Source organism: Acomys minous, assembly GCF_964271855.1.
Source record: "Acomys minous genome assembly, chromosome: 7".
NCBI classification, from domain to species: domain Eukaryota; kingdom Metazoa; phylum Chordata; class Mammalia; order Rodentia; family Muridae; genus Acomys; species Acomys minous.
In genome coordinates, this window is record NC_140488.1 from 5,544,647 (window position 1) to 5,557,370 (window position 12,724).

Here is a 12,724-nt window from a genome sequence, read left to right on the forward strand (position 1 = left end):
TAGTCTCCATGTTGGGCATGGCACAAAAAGGCTCCTCCTTCAAGTCCCTGGTTGCTGAAATACTTGCATCACAAAATGGTTCTCAGTCCTTACCCCAAGTCCCTGGGTGCCAAAAAACAAACAAAAACAAAAAAAAAAACAAAAAAAAACAAAAAAACTCACCTGCCTCTTTCCCTCACCATCTCCTTGTGGGGCATAGAATAAAATGGCTTCCCCATTAAGTCCCCAGATGCTGGAATACCTGTGTCAGAAAATGGCTCTGAGCCCCAACCCAAATCTCTGGAATGCTGGATAAACCATCTGGCTGTTTTCCTTCAGCAATCTTGTAAAATGACTCCTGGCGCCCCAGGTCCTGGTTTCAGATATCCCCATGGATGTAGATGGGGATGCAGAGGTTGGAGATGTTGGAGGGGGCTTATGACCACAGTCACTGTGAACTTTGCTTTAGGACCCAGAACAAGATGCACACTTCCTTCACTCTTTAGGCCTGTGCACTTTGGCACTGAGGCCCTCTCTGACTTGCACATTGACCAAGAAAGTCATGTGACCTCTCCTCTCTAGAAAACTCTGAAGTAAACCTCATGGGCTGAGATCCACTGGGAAGTACTAGAGGGAGTACAAGAAGACGTGCTCTGGGGCAGCACACACCACAGCCACTGAACTATACTCCTGGAGTCAACCTAAGCACAGCCAAGTTTCCACAGCCCCCCCTCGGGACCTAGTTTTCTCCTGTCATTTAAGCAGTCCTCTTTTCCTTGGAGAGTGCCTCAATGTGGTGCCTTTGCAAAGGCCCTAGTCAAGGAGCATATGGGGCCTGTTTGTCCATGTGGTTCCTGTTTATCATTGTGGGCCCCACTTGGTTCTTGCCTGAACAGGGGTATCAGCTACCTCATTAGGGGACCACCTCTCCTAAAGTACTCACCTGCCCTCTGTAAGCATGGGGAGCCCATCATCCTTCCAGGAACATCTCAAAATGGTGCTTAGTTTCCCAACAACCAGAATGTGTGTTGTGAAGGGTGAGGGAGGGCCTCCAGACTGACTTTAGCAGGAAGGCATGGTCCAAGCTCCAGGCACCTCAGAAAATAACTCTAGCACCCCCACCCCAACCATGGATGAAGACACTCCAATAAACATATACTGCGGGCTTTCTTGTGGGAACGAGCCCCTTCCCCTCCGTCTATTACTTCCCGGTGGAAATCAGCCCATGGAGTCTACTTCACAGTGTTCCAGAGAGAAGAGGACATGTGACTTTCTTGGTCAATGTGCAAGTCAGGGCCTCAGAGTCCAAGCGCACAGGCCTAAAGTGTCAAGCAAGTGTGTATCTTGTTCTGGGTCCTAAAGCAAAGTTCACAGTGACTGTGGTCATAAGCCCCCTCAAACCTCCACATCCCCATCTACATCCATGGAGATATCTGGATACAGTACCTGGGGCCCAGAGCAATATTTCAATATGCCTAGAGAATTATCAACAGCTTGTTTCAGATTCCTAAGAATACTAGGGTATCAGAGCCAATTTCTGACATGTCAGGAATGGTGAAGGACACACTGTGCTTTTTGGATTCAGGGTTTAGAGGGCAGGAGGCACAGTGAGTTGTGTGAATTTCCAGGAATGGGAAGTACCTTCCTTCCCTTGTATGCTTCAGAATCAGTTTCTTGGTTCAGGACATTTTGTCAGGTTCCTGGACATTTCCTTTTTTTTTTTGTTTTGTTTTGTTTTTTGTTTTGTTTTGTTTTGGTTTGGTTTTTTGTTTCTTTTGTTTGTTTGAGACAGTGTTTCTCTGTGTACCCTTGGCTGTCCTGGACTCACTTTGTAGACCAGGCTGGCCCCAATCTCACAGAGAGCCTCTGTCTCCCGAGTGCTGGGAGGAGGAAGAGATAAACAAGGAGAAGAAATACGCAGATAACACAAGTATAATCTGAGCACCATTCAAAAAAAATGAAGCTCATGAAATCCCAGTCCAGTAAAGACTGGAAAAAGGCACCATTTTTTGAAGATAGGCCAGTTTCAGTTCTTACTACATTAAAACATATCTCATGGTGATTAATAAACATCTTAAAGTTGAGCCAGAGTCTGCATGCTATGCTAGCTAACCCTTGGCAGTATTCCGGAGGCCCAGGCTTCCACATCCTTGGGTCAGCCTTGCCCTTCCATGGACAGCAGCCACAGTTTTGTGCCCTCAGCAAACTGGGTGCAGAAGGCTATAGCTACTGACCTGGTGGTGTCTCCTCACACTGCTCAGGTATCTGGAAGCAGGAGATTCCATTCTCCTGGGTCCCTACCCTCCGCAGATGTTGCCAGGAAGTTTCTGAGAAGCAGCCCTGGGTCAGAGCCAAGCATCCCTTAGCCCTGTGTAAGCACACCTCAAACTATTGCCTGTCTCCTAAGAGATGGACACTGCTGTCCCCTGGGTTGCTAGACCCAAGCCTTTCCTCTCATTGCTTTGGGGTAAGAAATTGCCTGACACATGAGGAAGACAGACCCTAGAAACTTTGTAAAGGAACCTGCAAAGGCTTGTTACAAAATGTCCTCCACTTAACACATGTTTCTTTATTTCTTTTCTTTTTTCTTTTCTTTTCTTTTCTTTTTTTTTTTTGGCTTATTGAGATGGGGTTTATCTTTGTAGCCATGGCTGTCCTGGACTCCTGTTGTAGACCAGGCTGGACTGGAACTCACAAAGATCTGCCTGTCTTTGTCTCCCAGGTGCTGGGATTGCGGTTGTGGGCCACCCTACCTGGCCACCTAACACATGTTCCTCAACCTCAAGGAATCAGAGCTATATTTAGTATTTGTAAGATAAGAAATAGCTGGATGGGAGCCAGCCTTCTTTGCTGGGGAAACCTCTCCACAGAGCTCTGGCACTGCAGAAGGACTAAGGGCTTTCCCTGTTCATCACACATTTGCCAGGGCATCGGTGTTGACTCACTGCCTGGCCCTGGACTAGGCACCTGGTCTCCTGGATGGTGTTCATTCACTACATGGGTCTGGGCTGAAATAACGACATGAGGAAGCACACATGATGTGGGGTGTGGGCACAGACACTAACTGCTGTTTATCTGTGCAACCCACACTGCAGCAGGAGATACTTAGCATAGAGGGCATTTCCTTTCAGTTCTACCTTTCCCTAAACATTGAGATACATGGTGCCACGTCAGGAAGGTCAGGGGGCACAGCATGAGGGAGGTCCTCTTTACCATCCCCTTCATGAGGGCATGACAGTCTGGATGGCTCTGGGAACAGCACGAAATGGGCCATGTTCGGCAAGCCAATGGTAGCTCAATGTTGCCTTGCCTCTAGAGTCTGCGCTGTGAGAGTGAGCTGACAGGGCCTTTACATAGCTGCCTTCTCAGCACCATTCCACCCGGGCTCCTCTGAGCCCACAGTGGTCACACCGTCCTCCTCAAGTGAGGAGAAGGCCATTTTGGAATATTTCCTCCTCCTCTCTCCTAGGTATGGGCTTCTAGTATGGGTTTTGGGTCTAAAACTTGGTTCTGGTGCCTCAGCTGCAGCCTGGTGAGTATTGATTGAGCTACTGATTTCAGCTCCACACAACCTTGTAGGCTGCTAAGAGTTCTGGGCACAGCAAATACGGCCTGATGATGAGAAGCTACGGACCCAAGGACAGAGACCTGCCGTCCTCGCTCTTCTGGACAGCTAAGAGGAGCCAGAATGCAGTTAGTCACATCATAACAATTAGATGGGGCGAGGCTGTACATTTCTGGCCATGTGTCTCTAAGTCAGGGCTCCTGGGGACCTACCTCCTAGGAATTGGGGTCAGAACAAAAGGGCTAATGCACAGCAGAATTTTCGAAGACCCATTGTATCTAGCCTGAATCTGGAGTGACAGCAGCTAAGCTGTGAAGCTGCCTTTGCTCAGTGATCATTATCTCAGAGTCTTTGTGTTATTGTCCTGAAGAATTCTCAGTGCCTTTGAATAAACCCAGTGCTCTTACCTGTCTGACCACCCAGGAAGTCTCATATACCTGAGGTGATGGCTCTTTCTAAATAGCCCCAGATCAGATAGGAACTTTAGCTGTGTGGAAATTGACTCGCAAAAGATGCCTTTTCTTATTTCGAGACAGGGTTTCTCTGTTTTGGGCCTGCTTGTCCTGAACTCACTCTGTAGACAAGGCCGGGCTTGACCTCCCAGAGTATCACCTGCTTTGGATTCCCCTGAGTGAGTGCTGGCATTAATGGCAATTGACGCCTTTTTTGTGTAACATTAAAAAGAGATTTTAGGGTCAGGTGTCACAGGTACAAGCCTGTGATCTCAGAACTAAGGGAGGCAGAGCAGGCAGATCTAGGTGAGTTCAAGGCCAGTCAGGTCTAAAACTCGAATCTAGGACAGACAAGGGTAAACACAGGAAACTTATCTTCAGAAAAAAGAAAGGCAGGAAGTAAGAGAGAGAGAGAGAGAGAGAGAGAGAGAGAGAGAGAGAGAGAGAGAAGAGAAAGAAAGAAACCTTATCTATAAAAGAAAATAAAGATTGCTTTACCCAGGTAAAATTTGATAATCACAAAGTAAGTCATTCAATGAGATCCCAGCAACCATGCTTAGTAATCCTTCTGAAAGGGAAAATTTTTAATTAGCATTAAAGCAACCAGAATAGCAGAGCTCTCGAACTCATAAGTGCAGGTCGACAGGTATGCTAGCCCAAGGTCTCAGATGATAAGTCACAAAGAATGCGGAGCTAGGAGACAAAGGCCTATTGAGTGTTCCAGGGACTGGCTGGACATAAAAGATAGGGAGGATACACAAGGACAAATTCCTGAGAAAAACAGGTACCGGACATGGTCGAGTGAGTAATGAGCCAAGACCCCTCATCCAATCTTATGGTGTCTGCTTAATCCCCCTTTAGGCCTGCACACAATGTTCCAGGTTTGAGTTTAACCAGGTGTGTCGTTAGCTCAGGTAAACATCTACCCTCGGGTTCCAAGAAAAACAGGAACCGAGGACTGTTCCCATGTGATTAAGTCTGAACTTACCCCAGATCTGCCTATGCAATTTGTTGATGTTCAAATGTTTAAAACAACCAATCCTGTGTGGCCTTGCCAAAACTTCCCACTCCCCCCTACCCTTGCCCATATTAACCCCTGGGCTTCTGGGTCGACCCCTCTGTCTCCTGCGTGAGAAACGTGTTGACCCGGAGCTCCGCCAATAAACCGCCGCATGTGTTTACAGCAAGATGGTCGTTTGTGTGTCTTTGGGTGTGCACTATCCTGAGACTTGAGTGAGGGTCACCCTTCAGGGGTCTTTCACTTCCTGTGTGTTTTCTGTAACTAACTGACTTTGAAGCAGACATTTGTTATACTGAAGTAGCCAGGAAGCCAGCATGAACTTTGTTGTGCTCATAGGTATCAGACACAGCCATCTGCCCATTTTGCCTGGCAGAAGGGAAATGGTTCCTTTTGGTGAAGGGAAACTATATGTCTTTGGACCTAACAGCCCAGAATGTGTTGACCAAAAGGGGCAGCATGGTCTCTTCTGTAAGTGCTTCTCAGCTGAAGTTAGGGTTGGTACTGGAGGCAGTGACCTCAGAGTGAGTCAGCAGGCAGGACAATCAGAGCACTGACTGTCTCTGTGCTGATGTCAACTCACACAGTTGTGACACCTGAATAGGGCAAGGGGACACTCCCTCCTCTGTGTTCCCTCAGTCAAGGCCACTTCTGGTGGCACTACATTGTAGGGGCTTTTCTCTAGAAGCCTCCATCCTATCCAGTGACTGCCACTTCCCCTCACTCACCCCAGACTCTGAAACTGCACAGAGCAGCACAGAGCTTGCCACCTGCCTGCTTCCACACTCAGGAGGCAGGAGGAAGAGTGGGTGGAAGGAGGTAGGGCTGGCCTAGCACTGCTTGAGAGCCTCCAGGAGGGAGACCGCAGCCACAGTAGGGCAAAGGGCACAACCTCTGATCCAGAGTTTCCTTCCCCTCTAGTAGATTCCAAGGCTTTCATTGTTAGGTCCCCTGTGTGGGCTCAGCCTTGTGGTCACCAGGCAGCACAGGCCTCCAGCTCACAGTGTCCTGGCCATGCATTGAGGTTCAGGCCGAAAGACCCCCACCCCAGTTGAGGGCGTGCACAGCACCACAGAGTACCATTGGTCAGTCCTGAGCCAGCTGCTCCTGTAAAACAGTTGAGGGAAGTTTACAAACATTCCCTCAGGTGCCTTTGCCCAGCTCCTGACACATCCTTTCTTTTCTTTTTATTTTTCTTTTCTTTTCTTTTTGGTTTTTTTAATTGTTGTTGTTTTTGTTGTTTGTTTGTTTTGTTTTTTCTGAGACAGGGTTTCTCTGTGTACCCTTGGCTGTCCTGGACTTGCTTTGTAGACCAGGCTGGCCTAGAACTCACAGTTCTCATCCTGCTTCTGCCTCCCAAGTGGTGGGGTTAAAGGCTTGGTCTTCCGCAGACATGCAGTCTGTGAGATCAGTGCAGCTGCCTGCTCTAACCATTAGGAACACCATTGGATCAGGCTCACCCTAAGGACCTCTACAGAGGGCAGGGGCAAGGGTCCAAAACAGCTGACACAGAAAGAAGTAAAAAAGGAATGTTAGGGGATGGGACAGGGCTGAATGGAGAAGGAGTCTATGAGAAAACTTGGAAGTAAGGATAGGGTGCTCTGCAGCAGGAGGAATGGTGCTGGTCTTGTGGGTGGGGCTGTGACTGCTGAGGTCAATAGTGGTGGGTGGGGCTTGTATGCTAGGGTGGAAGGGTGGGTGGATCTGGACCTAGTAAGAGTTAGAGAAGGAAACTTTGTACTTTGTGGAATCCCTTGGGAACAGGTGCTGGGATGGGTGGGGGAGGGGTGGTGTTCAGGAGTGCTTAGAGCTGAGGCAGGGAGGTAGACAGACTCAGGCAGGGGTGTGAGGGCCAACCTGGGTGTGAGGGGCCCACCTGATACTAGGGAGGCAGGAAGTGGTGAGGTGTTGGGGGCCTGGCTATGGATCCTGCAGCATGGAGGTAAGGTCCTGCCAGGGTGGGAGGCTAAGTGATCATTTACAAAATTAGGCTGCGCTCTGGATGTTGACCTGAGAGGAGACAGGGTCACCCTAAGAGCAGGACAGGGCTGTGTATGTGTATTCTGGTGTGGGGTTGTGAGAGCTGACTGAAGAGTGATGGGCTGAGTTGTCTTGCTGATGCAGGGCTTGATTGAGGTCTGGCTTTTAGCTTTGTCCTGGATTGTGTCAGTGTAACTTTTGGTCCCTACTTAATGTTACCCAGAACCACTGAAGGAGAAGGGGGCCCAGGGCTGTTTCTGCTGTGGCAGTTGTCGTGGGCTGGGTTGTGTGAGTGGTGAGATAAGTGAGCAGGGAATGCAGAACACCAGGCCAAGGCTATGATGTGAGTGGTCACTTTCTGAGGATGGGGCAGAAGGTTGAATCCTCACTTGACCTTCATTTGGCAAAGAACACCTGTAGCAGTTGGGCACTGTGACCTGCTGAGATAGAGTAGTGGGTGGGGGCTGTGGTTGCAAAGGTCAGGGAAGGGCAGTGAGTTTCAACCTCCCTAATGCTGGGGCTCTTTAACACAGTCCCTCATGTGTTTCCTTGCTATTTCTCAACTGGAATTCTGCCACTGTTACAAATTGAACCAAGGCTGAAGGGCTGAGAACCCTGTCTGTGGGGGGATTGGTGAGGGGTAAAGTATTGTACATTCTCAGGGAGAAGCTGTGAGTGCTGAGCTAAGGAGTTGTAGATGTGGGTGAGGGCTGGTACAGAAGCTGTCTCTGTGGGGGTAGCTTGTGCTGGAGGTGTTGTTAGTGGGGCTGTGATGACTTAGGTAGTAATGGTACGTGGGGCTTGATACTGAGGCGCAGCTGAGGCTGATGATGTAGGCATAGGGGGCGAGCTTGCAAGCCAAGGTAGGAGACTTGGGCAGTGACAAGTCTGCCTCCTGTCTGGCCAGTTGATGGACACAATGAGGGCTGGGTGAAGAGGAAAGTGTTGGCAAAACTACTGAATCTAGTGGAGAAGAGGGAGCCTGTTTGTGTGTGCTGCAGCAACTCTTGTGGGTGGGGCTGTGAGTGCTTTCCTAGGTGGGCTGGATTTGGACTGGACATTCCCAGGAGGTCCAATCATCTTACCTATCTCCTTTTTGGAAGGAATATTAAGTGTTCACCAGTCCAGCTCTGGATTTGCTTTAGTAGGCATATTTGGAGTTATTAACAATGTTATGTCCAAATTTTGAGAGACTCTCTGAACTGACCACACAACAGCCGAGTCCAAATGCAGTGGCAAGGATGTCTTTATATTGCAGGTTCTAACTCAGGACACACCTCGGATGCACTGACACAGCAGGTACAAGGAAGTGGCCTAGAGTCTCAGATGAGAGGGTTTTTTAAATATAGGTTTTAGACAAGGAAATGGGTTCTACAGTATATGATTGGATGATTTCTGGGCAGAAAAGCTGCAAGCAGAGAGTTACAAGTCTTAGAGTTTCATGTTTGGGTAATAGGTGTAGGACAAGTTGGCCTATATAAAAGATTGGCTGAAGCAGTCATGGGGGCATTAGGAACTTTGGCCTGGCCTCTCCTAATTGGTTGTTGCTATGTGCCAGACCACCTGCTGCTCAGCTTGACCAGCAGAGAATGAATTTGGGCTTTCCCAAGGTGAGCTGATTGTGTTGGCAAGGAAATTTTTTTCTGTTTAGGCTAGTTTGTGCTTTGTCTGGAACCTGGGTTAAGCCCTTGGCTAGGTTGATCACAAAATGGAATTTTCTTTGCAAAATGGAGTCTGTTTTTCAAAAGGGAGCTTGTTTGGTCCTTACAAACAAGATAGTTATCCAGGCATGGTGGCACATGCCTTTAATCCCAGCACTCGGGAGGCAGAGGCAGGTGGATCCCTGTGAGTTTGAGGCCAGCCTGGTCTACAAAGCGAGTCCAGGGCAGCCAGGGATACTCACAGAGAAACCCTGTCTCGAAAAACGATTAGAAAAAACAAAAAAACAAGATATTTTAGACTGACTTTTTTTTATTTTTGTATTTTAACCCATTTGTGTGTGTCTGCAGATGTAGGCAGATACCCTGAAAAGCTTATTCAGTATTTGTCATATAAGCCATTTAATTGTCGAATAATAGAATTATCCCTATCCTAGATGCATTAAACAGAAAAGTATAAAAACCGAACATCTACAGTAACTCAGAAAATGCTAACATCAGGTTGTTTCAGTTTTCTTTAGGGATTTTTAATGATATTCAATAGACTACAAATCCTGGCTCAGAGACCCTGAGTTCAATATCCAGGAACTAACCATGTGGTTCACAACCATCTATCGTGAGATCTGGTGCCCTCTTCTGGCGAGCAGGCACACGTGCTGTCTAAATAATAAAAACAATTTGACAGAAAAATGTTTTTCTTTAAGATCCTAAGGTACAAGTTATATTTTAGCCCTTTGAAGTCACCTAGTGTCTTTTCTTGGGCTGTTTAACTTTGTTTTCTCTCTTTGTCCTAGTGACAGATGGTCTCCTGACTCAGGACAGGTATGTTGGAGGAAATTTTAAAATAAGCATGTTTGGGTGGGGAGACGGGGTGTCTAATCCAACTCCAGAGCCAGCTCTTTAATAGAGAAGTACAGCATGAAGCAATAGAATTTCAACCAAAATTAATGAAAAGCGATGGGGAAAAATACACCATTTTCACCAAAGGAAAAGCCTACCAAGAGGGCATTCCAATTCAGAACATCTTTGAAGAATATACAAGGGCACCCAGATTTATTTTTTAAAAACACCAAAAAAAAAAACCAAAACAAAAACAAAAACAAAAAAACAGAACAAAGTAGTTATTAAAGCCTTAAACAGAATGATGCAGACATCTCAATTGTAGGAGAATTCAGTGCCCCACTATAATCAATGGACAAATCACTGATGCAGAAAAAAATGGAGAAATAATGAAACCAACAGATGGAATGAATCCAGATGACCCAATGGTTATCTACAGAACTTTTCACCCAAACACAAAAGAATAGCTTTTCTTCTTAGGACCACACAGAACCTTCTCGAAAATTGGCAATATATATTCGGTCACAAAGCGAACGGTAACTTATAGAAAAAAATTGAAATTACCCATTGTGCTTTCCCAGATCACCAAGGATTAAGATGGATCTCAACAACAGAAATAACAAAAACCCCACACAGTCATGGAAAATGAGCAACTCCCTACTCAGTGACAACTGGGCCAGGGAAGAAATGAAAAAGAAATTAAAGACTGTCAAAATTCAATGAAAATGAAGACACAATATACCCAAGCTTATGGGACACAATGAAAGCAGTGCTAAGAGGAAAGTTCTTAGCACTAAGCGCCTTCATACAGAAATTGGGGACATTCCAGGCTAGCCACTTAACAGCTCCTCTGGAAGCTTCCACAACCAAAGAGGCTGACACACCCAAGAGGAGTAGATGGCTGCAAATAATCAAACACAAGATGAATTCTACAAATTAGAAACAGAGACCAAGACGAAGAATGAACCAAATCAAGGGGCAGTCCTTTAAGACAGTCAACAAGATAGACAAAAGATAAACATTGAGCCAAACTAACTAAAAGGCAGAGAGACAATATGCAAATCAACGAATCAGAAAGGAAAATCAGAACTTAACAAGAGACACTGGGGGGACAAAAACCAAAGAAACATTAAGACTTACATCAAAAAAACCATTGTCTACAAAATTGGAAAATCTAAATGAAATGGACAATTTTTTTTTGGTAGATTCCGTTTACCAAATCTAAATCAAGATGAGGAAAACAAGTTAAATATCTCCATAACCCCTAAGGAAAAGAAGCAGTCATTGAAAGTCTCCCAACCAGGGGGAAAAAATGAATTTAGCTCAGAATTCTACCAAATTTTCAAAGAAGAGCTAATACCAATACTCCTCAAAATACTGCATGAAATAGAAACAAAGGAACACTACCAAACTCACTCTATGGGGCCACAGTCATTCTGGTATCTAAAACACACAAAGACCCATCAAAAAAAGAATTTCAGGCCAATTTCCCTTATGACCACTGATGAAAAATATACTCACAAGCTAAATCGAAGAACACATCAAAGATATCATTCACCATGACCAAGTAGGCTCCATCCCAGGAATGCAGATGTGGTTCAACATATAAAAATCCATCAACGTAATCCATCATAAAAACAAACAGAAAGAAAAACAAAACATGATCATCTCACTAGATGCTAAATATCATGTGACAAAATGCAACACCACTTCATGATAAAGGCCTTGGAGAGATCAGGGATGACAGTTCTGATAAGCTGGAGCACTGACTACTTACTGATAAGTCCCAAGCCCAAGATTTTAATTTCCCTTGGGTGGGATTCTGAACATAGACTTGAAGGTGCCTCTCATCATGCTAGAAACAAGTCTGTCCAATCTGTATACCAAGTCTTCTGGACTGAGAAAAGAATGTCCACGCTTTTACTGGGTCTCAAAGGCATAAGCCTACCCCAGATGTCTTATAGACACAGCTTTAACTTTTGTCCCTAGTCTTTATTTGTCTCAGCAGGTTTTTACCTGGCTAACAGACTCCATCCAGAGCTGCTGTGAGCTGGACATGATGGAAGCTGATGTAAACCAGTCTCGCAGATGTGACTACTCCCTGTCTTTTCAGCTGGATCAGCTAAACAGATGCTTTTGGTAAGTGCCCCATTACCTGTCCTTTGACTAGCTTTTCAGCCTTTCTAGGCCCCAATAACATTGCCCCTAACGTCACCAGGAAAAAAAATGAAAGAAAAGAGTGACATTGCCCATTGTCCCATTTTATAGGCTGAAATGATAGTCAAGGGCAACTCTCTGGCAGGAGGAACAAATGGCCACAAGGAAAAAAAGCTGTTAGTTCCATTTAAAGCAGTTGTGCTTTGTGCCTACCTCATATCAAGCAAAAAGTGGGTGCCATCCAGATAATGGTCATGAGAGCACAGTACCTGGCCCTACAACAGGCCAACTCAGCGAATAAGTTTCAGGAAGACCCGGGATTGGGCCTTCAGGGCACCTGTCAGAGGGGGGGAATGAGAGACCAGAAGAACTAAAATTGGATTTCAGGGTCACCTAGACAAAGGTTAAGAAATGGGCCTGAAGGGGAGACCAGGCATGATAAGGTATATCTGATCAGCTAAGGTAGAAAGAACCAGTCTGGCTGCAGGAAGGCAGGGAGGGTCCTGGAGTCCTGTGTTTGGACAACGAAACTCTGTCAGTTCTCAGTTTGAATTTTGACACACCTGACCTTTCCTCAGATGAGCTGGGTCAAGTTGCTCAACTTCATCCAGGAAAGAAGGCCAGAGGGCTCAGAATGAGAGCCCTGCCCAAGGCTGTTTGTGTAATAGCAGTCCTGGGAAGGCTTTGTGAGTCCCTGCCTGTGTTCTGGCCTGGAGTTTCCTTAAATAGTCCCTGGACTTCTCACCTGGATGTGTCCAGCCTGGGAACTCACAAGCCTCACAGATGTGTTCTTCTCAGGTCAAGTTCCTCCCCTCCATGAGATCCTAAACCCTCTCAGGAGAAGTGAGCTGGTACAGACATCTGTTGACCAAGGGGGGCCCGGAGGCAGGGTGGGGGACCGATCTTGTGTAACATGCACATGACCCAGCTATGCCTATGTAAAAAAGGGTTTCCTAAAGTACACCTTATGTGCGTTCATCTTACCTGATCCTCCTGACATCTTCCCTTTCCACCAGAATGAATCTGGCCAAAGACTCCACCGCCCCACCTTTCCTCCTGAGGTACTTTAAGTAAG